The 16,703-nt window shown below is 38.1% G+C and overlaps 1 long non-coding RNA gene across 4 annotated transcripts in view; it reads right to left on the reverse strand.

Moving 5' to 3' along the window:
• Nucleotides 1–16,703, reverse strand: part of LOC141498324 (uncharacterized) — a 343,106-nt gene that overhangs the window by 40,271 nt on the left and 286,132 nt on the right. For 3 of the 4 annotated variants that reach the window (XR_012471613.1, XR_012471610.1, XR_012471607.1), the window contains 2 exons: nt 10,789–10,919; nt 2,815–6,098 (listed from right to left, as the gene is read on the reverse strand). This is a non-coding gene — a long non-coding RNA (uncharacterized LOC141498324). Of the gene's footprint in view, nt 1–2,814; nt 6,099–10,788; nt 10,920–16,703 lie in introns of those variants that run through there. The other variant, XR_012471611.1, reaches the window with a different exon arrangement.

The following is a 16,703-nucleotide window of genomic DNA, read 5'->3' on the forward strand; positions in this document are numbered from 1 at the left end:
AAATTATGGTCCTGATCATCATCATCTATGTTGCTCTTTTTCAATCACTTTCATCATGTCCAACTTTCATGAACTCATTTGTTTTTGTTTCTATTTTTGTAAAAGATATAGAAATGATTGGGGCGGCTAGGTGGCGCAGTGAATAGAGCACCGGCCTTGGAGTCAGGAGGTTCAAATCCGGTCTCAGACACTTAATAATTACCTAGCTGTGTGGCCTTGGGCAAGCCACTTAACCCCATTGCCTTGAAAAATCTAAAACAAAAAACAAAAAAAAAGATATAGAAGTGATTTACCATTTCCTTCTCCAGGTCATTTTATAGATGAGGAAATAGAGGTAAACGGAGTTAAATAAATTATTCAGAGTCACACAGCTTGTAAGTGCCTAAGATGTTTTAAAAATTCTTCATGTTTTAATTGGAAAAAATTAGGAAATGCGAGCACAGCATCCCCTCACTCAGATCCAGTTCATGGGCCTATCATGGTATCACCTCCCTGATGTCATGATCTTTTTGAGAACAAAGGACCACCCTTATCAACTTGAATTCCAATCCTCCACTGTTCTCTAGGACTATTTAAACATTCCTCTTATTTAAGACCCTCCCCTGTCAGGTTCACTCCAGGCACTTTAAGCTGACATGTCTCATCCTGATGCAGTGGTGACTGGTCCTTGCAGGATGTATGTACATCCTCTTATAATCCTGCCATTTCTCAAGGGCTTCAAGTATGAGCCTAAGATAGATGGAATGAGCATCATCTGAAGATCAATGTAGCTAAGGTCAGAGAAGCTAATTGACAGGTTGGTATAAAGGATCATCCTTTAGGTCGAGAAGGGTCCTTAGAAGCCATACTCATTTTACAGAAGAAAAAACTGAAGATTAGAGAGTTGCCTTTCTAGTAGGGGATGAATCTTTCTGTCACAGAAACTTTTGAATATCATTTCCTAAGGTAAAGGAGAAAAATTATTAACCATGTGTCATGGATCCCTCTGGCACCGTGGCTAAGGTCTATCAACCCTTTTTAGAAAGACAGTTTATAATATATGAGATAAAAAGGAAGCAAATTTTATTTAATTATGATTGATGAAGTATTTAAAAAAACATACAAAATTGTAATTCAGAGACCCCAAAGTTTAAAAGATTCTGAAGAGACTCCTAGAATGAGAGGTAGTTTGAAAGATATGAGTTTTGAGGACCCAATATGACTTCCAGATCACAGGTTTTTTCTAAGTTGGCTGGTAGAAATTGTACTTTGTTTCAGAGGTCCACTATGCAGTCAGGTAGAGTGTCTTTTTCTATAGTCAGCTTTCAGACACAAGCTATGGATCAATGTGATTGCCTAGATGCAAGAACAGAATGATGCCTTTCAAAGGATTCCAGACTCATGGCCTCGTGCCCATGCAAGGGGCTCTGCAAAACACACACCTGCTTTCTTGAGTCACAGCTGGCAACAAAGACAAGTGGCTTTCTGCCAGCAGTGCCAGGTGTCTAATATATCATACCAGTGTAAAAGCTGGCAGTACTCAAAAATATTTATATGGTGTGGCTCTTGATACTTTTTTTTTAAAAGGCACAGACTGGGTTCCCCACACCACCACCATCCCTATCACTACTACCATTACCAACAGAGTAATGATGATGGGACAATAAAAACATCAACCAAGTTAGGCCTGAAAGGTGGATAGGATGCTGACCAGACCTCAGATAATGACTATGTTATCCTGGGCAAGTCACACCCTCTGTTTCTCATTTTCTTCATCTATAAAATGGAGGTAATAATAGCAAAAGGATCAAAGGAGATAATTCATATAAAATTCTTTGCAAACTTAAAATACTATATAAACATTAGCTTTTATCATTCATAATTTTATTCATATAATATTTATATTATTAATTTTATTTCCTCTATAGAGGAAATCAGATTTCACACCAGGAAAGTTTGAGGAGAATTCTTTCATACCATAACTTGTCAGTGAATATCTTGTCTTTAAACTTATGGGGTGTAGTAATTATTAATGGAGATACACTGGTAGGGGCTTGGGAGGAACAGTACTAGAAACTAGAGTCCTTCAAATTCATCTTTAGAGTCCTGAGAAGAATGGTGGAATTTGTAATTTGAGAAGTGTCCCTAGAGGAAATAGTTGATAACAAATCGTGTTTCCTAGAGGAAATACTTGATACCTAAAGAATGGATTAATTATCTGGTGGAGACATAGTAGAGAAGGAAGAGCAGAGGGTTAAAGGTAATTCACTTTCTAGGCATTCCTAACTGATATCATCTAGACACCAGGTTTTTTTTTTTGCCTTTCTCTAAAACTCAGTCTCCTACCCCTGGCACCCTGGATTTTGATTTTTGAACTTTCACTCCATCATGGTCTAGAATTAGACCACCACTTAACTTTTTAGACATCTCCAAATCACATTTTTAAAACTCTATCTACACTAACACTATTCTATAGCTTAGCTTTCCCTGTTACAATGTAAGCTCCTTGAGGGCAAGAACTGAGCCTATTTTGCACATGTACTCCTGGTACTTTTCACAGTTATTGACTTATGTTGAGCACTTGAAAAATATGTTTTCATTCCTTTGTTCATTCATTTTTTTAAAAGTTTTTGCAAGGCAAATGGGGTTAAGTGGCTTGCCCAAGGCCACACAGCTAGGTAATTATTAAGTGTCTGAGACCGGATTTGAACCCAGGTACTCCTGACTCCAGGGCCAGTGCTTTATCCACTGTGCCACCTAGCCACCCCATGTTCATTCATTTTCATTCATTCATTTATTCATGACTCATTTTATATAGATGGAAAAGTAGGCAAATGGGTGAGTAGATAGTGGTATTCTCTTGGTTGATTACTTTTGTGGTATTAATAAAATCTGAGATTTCTAGGACCCATAAACACATAATTTTGGTATCTTCACCTTTTTTTCTGGTACCCTGTATAATCCTTTTTCATTGACCCTCTAATAATAATAAACATCAAGACATAAAACAGGGAAATGTATACTTGATATATTCATGATTGTGATAGAGAAGATTGTACACAGTCCTGGTCAAGGAGAGATTCCTTTTGGATGGTTTGATTCCATCCTCCAAATATTGATGTTTTGGGAACAAACCCTAAAACATCATAAAAAAGACTTTTAGTAGAGTTCTGTGATCACTCAAAACTGTTTGATTTGTCCATTTGCAAATGAAAGACCAAGTGGGTAAAAGAATGGCTATTGCCATCACACCCAATTTGGATCAGGGTACAACATGGAAACAAAGTAAAGACTGACAGAGTGCTTTCCGTTGGGGGGGGGAGTAAGATTGGGGGGAAAATTGTAAAACTCAAACAGTATCTTTAATAAAAATAAATTTAAAAAAAAGAATGGCTATTACCTAGATGGCAATATACATTTAAAAGAATACTCTATAGAGATGGGACAGGCAATATTGATTGACGACAAGATGGACAGAGTTGGGTTGGATTGACTTTGGGAAACAGCAAAACTCCTTTTTCTGACCTGAGCACACATCTTTTCAACAATTAATGATCAAACCCAAGAATTATAAAATGAATATTACACTGAATGAAATGAAAAGGCATATGAAGTGTTGGGAGCAGACTGTGCCATTTGATCAATCAGTGACTACAAAGATGAGAAGAAGTAAAAGAGGTCATGAAGGAATTGTATGAAAGGGAAAAGGTCGAATATATAGCAAGAATGAGAAATGACAGATGAGCAGCTGGAGTGATCCATTGGCATCCTTGCAATGTCAGAAGAAATTGAAGACCTCTAACACATGGATAGATTCCTTCCTCCTCCTTTCCCTCTGCCCTGTAGAGAAATCATTGGAAAGTATGGGCAGGGACCTGCATCCATTAAGTGATCACCAAGGTTTGTGATACTCTTCTTGAAAAAAGATAGGACTTCAGCTAGGCTTTGAAGGATGGATGACCAAGGGCTCCCTTTAAATGCTAATTTCTTGAGGGGGTTAAAAATATCTTTTCAATGTTCTAAAGGAAAAAGTTGTGTTGAGCTCATCTTGAATACTATTGCAGGGTCTGTTGCAGCTGAGCACCTGGTACTGATATTAACTTATTTATCATTGGTGCCAGTGTCAGAGAACCCTTGCACTATCTTTGAGAAATCTGCCCACTTGGGGTGGAACAGTATTTCTACTCACAGTAGATCTCCTACCCTGCCTGGCCCGACAGCATCAATCCAGAGTTATGACCTCTTGTGGATGATTCTTGCCTCCAAGGAATGCAAGGAATGCTCAGTGGGTTATCTTTACCCACTCACAAATTATCACAATAATGATAGCAAGCATATTTACTGTGACAAAGCACTTGAGATGCATTTTCTCATTTGATCCTTATTAACAGCCTAGTGGGATGGGGCGATCATCTTTTAAGCATATTTTGAAGTTCATAAACTCTTAGAAGATCTGAGTCATGTGCTTGAACCAGGGACAAATTTATGGGCATCCATAAGGGAGAAGTGATTCTTTTTTCAGAACAAAGATTTATTTTTTCCTTTGTTGTATTGTCTAGCAACAGCTGGTTTCCACATTGGCCATATCCATGAGTGTAATCTGTACGGTACTTGTTTTCATGAGACTCAAATAAAATAATGTATGTAAAACACTTAAGCCAATTTAAAGTACTATATAAATGTCAATTATTGTTGTGGTTATTCTATTATACATTTATATAAGAAAAAGAATTAGATCTGTGACTTCATTGATATTGGGAGAACCCTGACAAGGGAACATTGTTAGCTGATCCTTCACTACAACTTAGGAAGTCACCTAGAACATTGAGAGATAACTTGTCTGGACCCAGGGCTAATATGAAGTCAGAACAATCATATACTTCTGGGGATGAGTCACCTTTAGGATTAATCCAATACCATTTTAACAAATGTTTGGAACAAGTTCATGCTATCTTTATCCACAATTCTTCCTGAAAGACTACTACAGGATGGGTAATAAAGGGTACTTGGCATCTTAGTTCTCATCTTTGATTCTTAAGGCTTGAAGTCTTCTCATTTGGACAGTCCTGCCATGTGCCCTCCAAGGTAGGCATTCTGGCTCTCAGGTATGGCTATACAGATAATAGAGTTCAATTACCTATGCATTTCTCTACTATTATTGCCAAATAGTTCCCTTCCCTAAATCTTGAAAGGACCTGAACTGATCCAGGTAGATGGTATAAATATTATCATGCCTATCTTATAGCTGTAGAACAAAACTTGGAGCGATGAAGATACTGCAGAATCATACACTGAAAGTCATCTGAATCAGAGCCTGAACTCTGAAAAGAACCAACACTTCGGATTCCAAATGGATAGTTTTTCCCATTATGTTACAATCACCATTCTGACATGGTACTTTGATGCCCATTTTGTACCATAAATACATAGCCTAAGGGGAGGGGCACATGGACTTTGTCTAATTTCCCCATTTTACAGTTATGGAAAGTGAGTCCCAGAAGAGAGAAGTGATTTATCCAAGGCCAAACAAGTAGTTAATGGTAGACCTGGAGCCTAAATCCCATTTTCAGACTTCTTCAAGGGCACACTAAACCATTCACAAACCATCCTCCCTTACTCCTAACCTGTCTCTCTCTCCCCCTCCTATTCCTTTCTGTCTGTCTGTCTCTTTTTCTTTCTCTCTCTGCAAGAGTACACTCTTGGGGCTGCCTTAGGGGTAGATTTGTTATGTGTTTTATAACCCCTTTTGACATGTATAGGAAGGTGCTATGCCAGAATAGCGAGCAACCCAATTTACACAAAATAATTAAAATACAGACGAATGAGGCATAATCAATCTTTGGATGACCCAGGTCGCAGCGGCACCAAATCATCCCCATGACAGCCACCATTTAACATTTCATGGGCAGATCGATCTTGGAGCAGGCCACTGTCCCCTTCCTGTTTTATTTAAATTATGGGACCCATGATAAGTTATTTCAGAGCACACATGCCCTGAGGAACCCCTCTGCGTCCAGATGCCCCAATCAATTTTAACGATGGCGATTGTCAAACATGGCAGCCACAGCCTGAAGAAACAAGGGGGAAACTAACATCCAGCATGGAGGCAGGATCCATACCTGATAGGAAAGACAGAGCTTTTGTTACCTTTAAAAAAAATACCAAAAGTGTTCTGGAAGGCTGGGGATGTTTTCATTGTGATTCACAGTAAGACAGAGTAACCTTGAGGCAGAGGAACTGACTACCTTGGAAGGGAATAATATACTCCCAGAATGTTATTCTCTGGACATTCAGATCATAAATCAGAACTACAACTATCATAGCATTTTAAAGCTTATAATGTGTTTTTTCTGGTAAGGACTCTTTGAGGCAGGGAATGTAAATGATATCCTTAATTTTACAGATGAGGAAACTGAGGTTCAGTAGTATAAAGCTGCTTGTCCAAGAAATGTCAGGATTTTCTCCCAAGTCTTCTGACTCCAAGGTCAGCATGCTTTCCACATGACTACTTTGGTAGGTCCCAGACTTTTTTTAATTGTTTTGGCAAACAGATGAGTCTGTGGATGTCATGGCAAAGATTGGGAATAAGTAGAGTAGATTGCAGTAGTGACGAACAGAAGGGAAAGTTCTAGATTTTAGAATCTAGTTTCAAATAAATCCCTGTGTGAGGATGGGGGAATTATTTAATCTCTTCAGATCTTGGTTTTCTTCTCTGTAAAATGAGTGCATTGGATTAGACTCTAGATTATTTCCAAGCTAAATCTTTGATTTCATGACCTCAGAGGAAGAATTGCTTTAGATAATTTACTTCACTTCTCAAATCTGTGTTATTCTTGGGGTGGGGTGGATGGAATCAAGTTCACTTTTTCTAGGTCTAACATTCTAGCACCATGTTTTGCACCCCATAGAAGCATAATGATTTTTATTTTTGACCTAGCCCTATGATTTCATCATCATGTCTTAGAGAGGTATTTGGGAGAACTGAGACATTCAGTGACTTTCCCAAGATCACAGAGTCAGTATGTGTCAAAGGCAGGTCTTAAGTTAGTGTCTTAGGAATCTGAAGCTCCAAATATCTTTTTTTTTTTAAGGTTTTGTTTTGTTTTTACAAGGCAATGGGGTTAAGTGGCTTGCCCAAGGCCACACAGCTAGGTAATTATTAAGTGTCTGAGGCTGGATTTGAACTCAGTTACTCCTGACTCCAGGGCCCAGGCTCTATCCACTGTGTCACCTAGCTGCCCCAAGGCTTCAAATTTCTAAAAATCAAATTGCAGGAGACAAAACATCATGTCCAACTTCCAGTTTTGTTTTGCTTAGAATTTATTTAGTTGAGAAAAGATGTTTTCTGGAAATACTTGTAAGAACTGATGCTGAGTGAAGGGAGCAGAACATCATACACAGTAATAGCAACACTGTGTGATAAACAATTATGATAGACTTAGCTCTTCCCAGCAATACAGTGATCCAAGATAATCCTATAAAACTTGTGATGGAAAATACTATTCACACATCCAGAGAAAGAGCTAAGGGGTCTGAATGCAGATCAAAACACACTATCTTCACTTTTTTTTATTTGTTTTTTGCTTTTTTCCTTTTCATGGTTTTCCCTTTTGTTCTGACTTTTCTTTCACAGAAAGGCTAATTGCAAATGTGTTTAAGATGATTATATATGTATGGCCTATATTGGATTGCTTGCTGTCTTGGGAAGGGGCCAGGGAAGGGAAAGAGAAAATTTTACAAAAATTAATGTTGAGAACTCTACATGTAATCAGAAAAAAAATATTATGATAAAATGAATTTTAATTTTGTTCTAAAGTTAAGTTTGTGGTTGCCTGAAGGGGCAATTTCCCAAGGGGAAAGGGGTATGACCATAGTGGGAGTGTAATTAGTCAACAGAAAGATGACAAGATGAACTATAACCTACCCTATTTATCAAAGTCATTAAGAGAACCTGAATCCAGAGTCATTTTATCTCCCTTTTACTCACTACAATCCAATATTCCCCTTTTCACCTTTCACACTATTGTATAAGCTCTCTCTCATCCCCAGCTTCTATATGGGGCATAAGACTCTCACAGCAATATCTTCAATCTAGGTTCATCTACAACCCACATTCCAGGTCTCATTACATTATCTTTTCCCTCAAGGGAAGTCTTTTTATGAACATTCTTATTTCTGTTACAGGCATAGCCATTCTTTCCCATCACCCAGGTTGACAATGTTGATGTCATCTTCAAGTCTTTATTTTCACAAACTCCAGATGTACATCCAATTGCTCAATGCTGTGGCCCCTATCTCCATATCTCTAATATCCATCCTCCCACAATATCGCCCCTGGTTTGTGCTCTCACCCTACCTCATCTACACTATGCCATTAATCTCCTCTATCCTCATTCTACTTCAACCCATCTGCCAAAATGCTTTTCTTCAAGTACAAGTCTGACCATGTCATTCTCCTCCTCCAAAAACACCAATGACTCCCTATTAACCATGGGATGAAGGAGATACATTTCTGTTGGCTATTGTGCCAGCCTCCTTTACAACCTGATGCCGGTCTCCCATTCCATCAATATTACATATTACTCATTTTCAGACTGTATTATATCTTACTACCTGGTCAAGTTAATCTTTTTGCTGCTTCTTGAATTTAAACAAAAATATAACAAAAATAGCCAAATATGAATAGATGATAAGGGACCATACCACCCAAGAAGCAGAACTATATACAGAGGGAAGGATTTACACAGAAAACTTCTAGCTGACTCCTAATCAATGCCTTTTCATTTTTGTTTATTTTTTGATTGCATACTATGGAGTTCTACATGCAGAGAAAGGCAATACCTCCCTAAAAGCTGAGATGTCCAGTAATAGCAACATCCTGTGATGATCGACTATGACAGACTTAGCTCTTCTCAGCAATCAAAGACAATTCTAAAGGACTGGAGAAGGAAAATGTCATCCACATACAGAGAAAGAACTATAGAGTCTAAATGAGATCAAAGAATGCTTTTTCACTTTTTAAAATTTGTTTTTTCTTTTCTTTTCTCATGGTTTATCCCTTTTTCCCCTGATTTTTCTTTCACAATTTGACTAATATGGAAATGTGTTTAGCATGATTGTGCATATATAGCTTATATTAGATTCTTTGCTTATCTTGGGGAGGGAAGGAATGAGAGGAAAACATTTCACAAAAATGAATGCTGAAATAAATGCTGGTTGACTGTGAAAAAAAATAAAATAAAGAACCAAAAAGGAAATTTTGGTTACAAAATAGAAGAAAGAAAACAAAACCAAAAAAATTCTGTGATGTCAGCTGATGTTCTGACCTAATCTTTCTTGAATTATGTATCATTTACTTTCAAAATATCTAAAAAATGGCTTATTTCATTGATCACATTAGCAGCACAATTCATTCTGGGAAAAATTATTATTTAAAAATCTCCTCTTATGTTGCAAGACAGAAATATCTTTTAAAATAATGAAACATGCAATCATTGCTTTCAAGCAAAGGAAAGCAGTTTTTGTGCCCCTAGTAAATAAAATCAAGAAATATTATTCATCTTTTTCTAATTCTTTTAAACTTTCTATTTAGTGTACATTTTATAGTATATATATATATAGTATTAGTAAATAGTATGTATAGATTGAATTACATATATAAATTTATAAATGAATTATAAATTGAGGGGTATTTGAGTTAAAAATAATTTGCTGATGGGAATTACTAGACTATTTGTAAAGACTCAACATCATTTCATTTGGTTAGAATGAAATAATAGTTTTGTTGGCATGCACCATCTTGGAGCTATTTTCTCAAAACCTGGGTCTTATCTCTCTTAACCACAAATTCACTGAAAGAGTGTCTGGGAGGCATCCTGGCTCCCCGCTCTATTGTTTCTATGAGAAAGGGTTTCAGAAGTAGTCTCTTCATTCAGGAGAAAGGAATCCTGATTGCCTGGGCCTAGATGTTGAAGCATGCAATCACCTCATAGCTAGCATACCCTTTCAACATAATTCTCTATGAATAGAGGCTGCATTCACAGAATCCAAGAATTCAGATTTGGGAGAGACCTTAGCAACCAAGCAGAATAACCCATTTCTGAAAAAAAAAAACAGTCCTACTGCAACCAACCCATTAAGCAATAATTCAGATTCTGCTCAAAGACTTCCTTTGAAGGAAACCCACTGCCTCCTGAGGCACCAAGCCCATCTTTGGATAACTCTAATTGGTAGGAAAAGCTTTTCCTGGCATCAAGACTTCAATTTGCTTCTTTTCAATTTCTATCCATTACTCCTTGTACTGAGAGCTGAGATCAATAAAATGAGTCAAATCTGTCCTTTAGGAATTAGACTAAGAATGAAAACCATTCAAATATTTGAACCCAGTTACAACATATCTCCATTAATTCCTTCTCTCAGATTGTCCTTTATTTTTTGAAGGAGACTGTGACAGCAAGGAAGTGAGTCCACGACATGCAAGTAAATTGAATTTAGGTCCTCCTCTCCAGACTGATCTCTCAGATAATCAGAATAAGCCACCACATTTTAATCAGTCACCTGATTAGTTCCTGTATTTGGCCCATTCTTTCATCTGTCCAACCTCATGGGTCACTGAGCTCAGGGGACCCTTATCAAGCCTGAAGTCCTCACTTATACAGAACTGTAGCTCAAACCAGAAATCATCAAGATACAATAATAATTCAAAGACCAAAGAAGAATTTCTCAGTAAAGGTCCACCATGAACATGATAGAATTGTACCCCCCCCCCTCAAATGTACCTTCCTTAGAAAAAGAAAATATAGTACTTACCTTTGTAGTCAGTGGCCACTGGCCTATGCTTATACACAGAGGAGAAGGTCAGGTTCCTATTCGAGCCCATTCTCACATGTATGCCATCCTTTCCACCTTGGCTCAGAATGCAGGAACTGTGTTTTATCAACCTAAGTTATAAACAAAGACAAAACATTTTTCATTTTGCAGTCACATTCATGAGACATTCATGAGAAGTTTGAAGCATCCTGAACTCATTGGTGTAGTAGAAAAACATTTAGTCAAAGATCTCTGACTTCAAATTTTAGCTCTTCAGTTGACTGAATAAGTGACCTTGGGTAGGTCACTTTATGGATGCTGTCTCTCCCTCTAATCAGCATGCGTGGTCTAGTCCAGTCATCTCAACTGTTCACCTTTTCCCCACTCCATTCATTTAAATTTTCAAAAAAATTTTAAGTGCCTACCTTCTGCCCCCTAATTAATTGATTCTAGGGTACTATTGCCTTTGGGAATAACTATTCATATACTCTCAATCAATAAAGATTTATTAAGGATTTGTTTAGTGCCAGTCATGCTGCAGAAGGAAATGATGAATCAATTCGGTATCTTTGCCAAGAAAATCCCACGAACAGTATTGGAGTGTATATTTGTATGGTTCATGAGATCATAGAGTCAGACCCAACGAATGACTGAACAACAGCAAAATGTGCCAGGTTAAGCCCTGAGATTACAAAAAGAGGCAAAAGGCAGTCCCTGCCCTCTAGGAGCTTACAATCTTAAGAGAATGGTGGCGAGTAAAGAAATATGCCCCCAAAAGCTATAAACAGGATAAATAAGACAGAGGAAAGACATTGGAACCAAGAATTCTCAGGATGTATAGGATAGGATTTTTGGCAATACTCTTCTGATCTCTACTGAGTCACTTGGGGGGGGGGGGGGAGAGAGAGAGAGAGAGAGAGAGAGAGAGAGAGAGAGAGAGAGAGAGAGAGAGAGAGAGAGAGAGAGAGAGAGAGAGAATAAAGAAATCAGAATGTTTCTTAATTACAGGAAGATATTTGTAATGATACTGGAATATGGTAATAGCTCACATTTATTACAAGTGTTGTTTTGCCAGTATAGTCATTAGACTGTAAGCTTCTAGAGGGCAGGGACTGTCTTAGTAGCCCCAGGGCCTCACATACATTGTGCCTGTCTCCACAGTGGATATTTAAAACATTTTCCTCACAGTGATATTGCGAGGTAGGCAGAATACATAGTCGCTCAAGAGGCACAGATGAAGCACTTGCTACCTGGTAGAGGAAAAGGATATACAAACCAGAAATGAAACTGTCCCTAGCTTTAAGGAGCTTACAGTCTAACTGAGAAAACAATTTTATATGTATAAGGGGAGATTTAATAGATACTAAACAATATAAACATGAGAATAACTGCAAGGCAATTTTTGAAAGTGAGGATGGACGGGGGGAGCAAGTAATAGGTAGTTGGATGAAAGGAGAAGAGAAAAGATTTCATGGAGAAGACCACACCAGAACTGAACCTTTGAAGGAGACAAGGGGTAGTATTGTCTCCCCAGGAAATGAAATGATTTATCCACAGTCTGATCCAGGATGGCTATTCTTTTATTTATAGAATCAAAAGATTTGAGAGGAAGAATAGAGGGTAGGGTGATGACCTTGAAGCCAGAAAGATTTGGATATACTGGTGGTGTGGCTCTGGGTCAGTTATTTAATCCATCTGTAGTCTAGGCAATTCTCTAATCTAATCTAAATTGCAAAGAAGATGCCAACTATATTAGTGAAGGGAATTTCCTCACTGGGGATTTCCCTCTGTAATCCTATCACAGGATTTAGAGCTTGAAGTGCCTCAGAGATCAACTGTCCAATGTGTGTCTGATAGAGAGACAAAATCACAGACAGAAAAGCACAAAGACAGAAGAAAAGTGACAAAGATATTAATGTGGAATTTTAAGGTTTTTAAGCATTTTACAAATATTTTCTCATTTTATTCTCACCACAGACCTTCAATATAGATATTATTATGAGTCCCATTTTATAGATGAGGAAACTGAGGCAGACCAAAGTTGAGAAACTAGTCAGAGTCTGAGGAAGGATTTTAACTCAGGTTTTCTTAATTAAATCCAGGGTCTTATTTCCTTCCCATCCCTCAGCAGTTCATTGGTGAGGAAATCAAAGCCTAGAGAGGCATAGCAATTTGCCCAATGTCACACAGCAAGTAGGAATTCAAGAAATGCTTGCTACATTGCTTCATGAAAGGTCCGAAACACATGGTTAATGGATCCCATGGCAGAGACTTTCCCTTCTCTTTCTCCAGGTAATAATCCAGATAAAGAAAATAAAAACTCTGAGAACAGCCCAGACTGTTTTCCTTCTAATTTCGGCATGCCTGTATTGGGTAGTTGGAATTTGGGCTTCCTCTGAATACATCAGGTCATGATAAGTGGTTTTTGTTGTATTTTTTTCATTTGCTGCAGGCAGATGGAATAGCCTGCTGTGTCTAGAGCCATTCAAGCATTCCAAGATTGTGCCATGTGAATGAGGGGTGGGGGTGAGGGGCATATGCATGATAGATAGGGCTTGGACACAGTGGAACTTGGATATGCTAAGAGACACCAGACCCTTCACTTGGCTGGTCTCCTTTTCAACTCATTCCCCAGGCATCAGATGCTAATCTTGACCAAACTAGCAATAGCAACGGACATCAGCAAGTCTTCAATGCACACTTCCCTCTGGCACCAGGGCCAACCCTCGCTCAGCAGTGACAGACTACATATGGGGCTGGGATGGAGGTCAGAGGGAGCTTAATGAGCACTCTGATGGGTCCTTTTTAATTACACGAAGCATTTGTTCTCAGCTATAACACATAGGATGAGAGTAGGTCTGGGTTTAAACTCTAGTCTCTTAAGATCTGAAAGTGGGCAAGCAATTTCCTTTATCCCTTCCTTGGTTTTCCTCATGACTTTGGATCAGGCATTTAAAGTTGGAATGAGTCTTGAAGGCCATTGAGTCCAACATCTTTATTTTACATTTAGGTAAACTAAGGCACAGAAGACTTAAGTCATGGTCATACAGCTAGTAAGTGTATGAGGGCAGATTTGAACCTAGATATTCCTGAACCTAGATCTAGTGCTCTATTCACCATTTAACACTGCCTTAATGTTCATGTCATGTTATCATTCACTTGATAACAACCAATCAATCAGTGCATAAAAGCCATGTATAAAATTGGGATCCAATCTGTCCTTCCTGAACCTCAAAAGATTAATAACAAAAATTTTTATAATTTATAATACCTTTCAATCTGCTTTTCTTCAACAAGCCTTTATTTTGTTCATTGTTATTGATGTCTTTTGTTTTGACATTTTTTTCCTATTGAAATATATTCCTTCATGCCCATTAATTAGTGAGCCACCCCTTATAACAAATTTTAAAAAGAAATTTAAGTGGGGGTGGAGAAGAAGTTCAGAAAAACTACTCATCATATCAATCAGTGTATGTGAGTGGCAGTGGCAGTGTATGGGAGTCCATGTGAGTGAAGAGAAGGGGATGGACAGGAGAAATGTTTAGAGATGGTGTAGGAGTGGATGTGAATTTATTGAGTAAGAAAAGGGAATATATCAAAAGACGATATGTTAAGTTAGAGCTACTGGACTGGACCTCCAAATAGAAATACCATTATGATAGAGATACATGGTAGGAGGTCAAGAGAAAGAGTAGGGCTGCAGATATACCCTTGGAGTGATCCGCTTAAAGATGATCATTGAATTGGTGAGAACCATTGAGATCACAAAGGGAGGTATGGAGAAAGAAGAGATAAGAAGCTAGGACAAAGCTCTAGGGTGCCTATGTTTAGGGAAGAAAGGTAGATGCTGATTTAGCCAAGAGAACCAAGGAGACATGGTAAGAATGGATAGGAGGAGAGCCTAGAGAGGCCACATGACTTGGAAGAGCTGTATCTCAGATGGAAGAAGATGGAATGATTTATACTCAGCATGAAAAGTTGCTGAGAGAACTAGGGGAATGAAGACAGCAAAAGGAACCAAACATTTAGCAGTTTAAAAATTACTGTTAACCAGTAAGAATATTTTAGACAGGTGGGTTGGATGAGGAGCCAGCTTGCATGGGGATGAGAAGGGATTGGGTACTGAGGAAGTAGAGGCTTCTTGGAATTTGGCATTGAAAGGGAGGAGAAGCTAGCTTGAGGGGATGACAGGCAGAGTTCTTAAACAGAGACTCTACTCTTTTTTTTTTTTTTAATCCCTATACTATCTTCTGGTAGTATTGTACAACCGTGAGTCATGGAACTCTTGAGTTGTCAAAGAATTGAAAATGAGTATCATGGAGAGGCCATGAAGGGTGTAACATATTACAAGGACTATTAACTAGGACTGACAATGACTACTAACAAGTAAAATGTCAGCAAAGAAATGAGCAAATTAAAAAGGAGATGGGCTAGTTATCTGGACAGAGCAGACTAGAGTCTATGAACAGCCTGTGTGTTTCAATGATATACTTATAATATTCAAAGCAAGCAAAGAAGATTCCCAGCATATTGGGATCCTATGTTGAATTTCTGCAAAGGCATGCACAAGAGTCTCATAGGATGAGCAGGCATGGAAGGACCATTTAGGAGGGTGTATACTCTTCCATGAAATCCCAAATCAGTTATGAATATTGGTGTATAGTCTAAGGGTAAAACAGCCCTGACACAAGGGAGTTGTTTAATTAATGTTGAATTGAATTAAATTGAAGGGAAATTAACTTTTTACTTTCCCAAAGTTGAAGGAAAACTGAAAATCCACAGACCTATAACCACTCTAGGGGATCTGAAAGTACATGAACTCCAAACCCTCCATCATTAAGTTGCAGTTTCTTATGTCTCTCTGACTATGTCAGGAGCTCCATTAGTATGAAATCTATTCATACCACCCTAATGGAGACTAAAACATAGAGCAATTGCTCTTTGTTTATATGTATGGGAGGGGGATTGTGGTTTAAGATGGGGAAGTTGAATGATGTAGGGATAGCATCCTCTAAGGTCCTCTTTTCCCTGGAAATTCTGCAGGCTGCTGGGAATTGTCTACTGCTGCCATCTCAGATGGACTTGCTTTCATAATTAGAACTTTCAGCTTGGGCATCACCAAGATCAAAATGGTCCTCATAAAAATTACAGTCTAACCTCCTAAACATTCCTAACTACCACAGGGATCCTTGTTCTCTGGGACCATATTCCCTCCAAATAAACTCTATGAAATATCTATGATGGCTTAGCAAACAAGGCAGGAAAAAGGCCAAAAGAAAGGGTTCAGGAGGAGCAAGGGTATAAAGCCACAGAGACCTTTTTTCTAATAAGACAGACAAGGAAAGCTGAGATAAAAAGAAGAAAAGTTGAAATGAAAACAGCAACAGTTTGGATATGATGAATGAGCAACTGACAAATACCTGAAAAAGAAATGGCCAAGAAGACATTTTGCTGGGAAGACAATGTGATGATGATGATGATGATGATGATGATGATGATGATGATGATGATGATCAATATTTATATAGAGCTTTTCAAGTAGTGACTCATTTTTTTCCTCATCACAACAGTGAGAGGTAAGTCCTATTATTAATTTTTTTCATTTTATGGATGAGGAAACCAAGATAGTAGAATATAAACCACTTTTTTAACTTCAGAGTCTCAGAAACTTGCACATGATTAATAATAAATATAGAATTTGAATTTGTACAGTTTTTCTGGAAGGCCTACCCACACCCAGAACTGTACTTGGCAAGAAGTTTAATGCAAAGGAAAAAGATGGTTTCTGCCCTTGCATCATTTACGGTCCAGTTGCTTGGAGTAAATACCAGAATCCTGGCAATGAGTAACAATCCAAGCGCATTTCTGTTTAAGTAGTTATCTCTTTCTGGTATTTCTAGTGTCTGCTTTCCTGG

Source organism: Macrotis lagotis, chromosome 1 (assembly GCF_037893015.1).
Source record: "Macrotis lagotis isolate mMagLag1 chromosome 1, bilby.v1.9.chrom.fasta, whole genome shotgun sequence".
In the NCBI taxonomy this organism is placed as follows: domain Eukaryota; kingdom Metazoa; phylum Chordata; class Mammalia; order Peramelemorphia; family Peramelidae; genus Macrotis; species Macrotis lagotis.